We start from the raw sequence: 1,006 nt of genomic DNA on the forward strand, positions 1-1,006 counted from the left end.
CGGAATACTCGGGAGTGATCTTCCATACGATCCGGGGCGGAGGCTGGAATATCTGGGAGTGATCTTCCATACGACCCGGGGAAGAGTTCATCCCCCTCACAGGAAGATCCCTCCTCTGGGGTCAGGAATCCTCATGGTAGGAGAGTGTTGGGGCCCCCGGGCTCGGCCATTCCTGTGGTGGGCTCCCTGGCATCTCCCGGAAAACAGAAGATTATCCTTCCGAGGCTCGTCAGCCAATCCCTAGCAAGGCTGCCGATCTCCGGCAGTCTCCACTTTGCCCATACGGCGAGCGACCATACTAGTGAGGCAAGCAGGAAAGGTCGGGGGGCTCGGGGAAGACGGACGTTCCCGATTGGTTGAAGTGCTGAGCGTTTGCTCCATCACTGCGGAGGAACCATCTTCATCTATTGATGGACAACCCAAAGCCTAGATGTCCGGCCAGGGCGGTACAAGAAGCTTGCCTTTGCTGCAGATCTTCCGGGTCAGCAGAACACGAGCCTGGACGAGTCGTGAAGGACAAGTATCTCCACCGGGTCTTTCCTATTTGGGGTTGGCCCGAAGTGGACCCCATGGCGATGCCGGTCAGCTCCGGCCTCCCTTTGGTCTTCCCGGTATCAGCGGCCGCAGTTGAAGGGTCAGGACACCTCGGGTCATCCATGGAATCTTCTCCTGGTCTGCGTCTATCCTTCCACGTCGCTCATCCTGAAGACTTCCAGAGGAGGGAGCAGCCGCGGCGGTCTTTCCTTTTTTGGCCAAATCGTCCATGGTTCCCGCTTCTGAAGCTCATGCCGATGGCTCCTCCTACTGCGCTCCCGTTAGTCGGGGATCTTCTCTTCCAAGGGGGTGACTTCCATCCCAACCTCAGGTCGGCGGTGCGGAAGGAAGTTGAAGGGGTCAGCCGGGCTTAATGTTCCAGAATCTGTTCCGAGAACCCGGCTGAGGTCCTGGAAGAGTCCCACCAACGAGGGAGCGCGGGAAAAGGCGGAGCCTTCGATCCGTTGTTTCC

The sequence above is a fragment of the Nanorana parkeri genome, unplaced genomic scaffold, assembly GCF_000935625.1.
Source record: "Nanorana parkeri isolate BGI_ZX_2015 unplaced genomic scaffold, ASM93562v1 scaffold3592, whole genome shotgun sequence".
In the NCBI taxonomy this organism is placed as follows: domain Eukaryota; kingdom Metazoa; phylum Chordata; class Amphibia; order Anura; family Dicroglossidae; genus Nanorana; species Nanorana parkeri.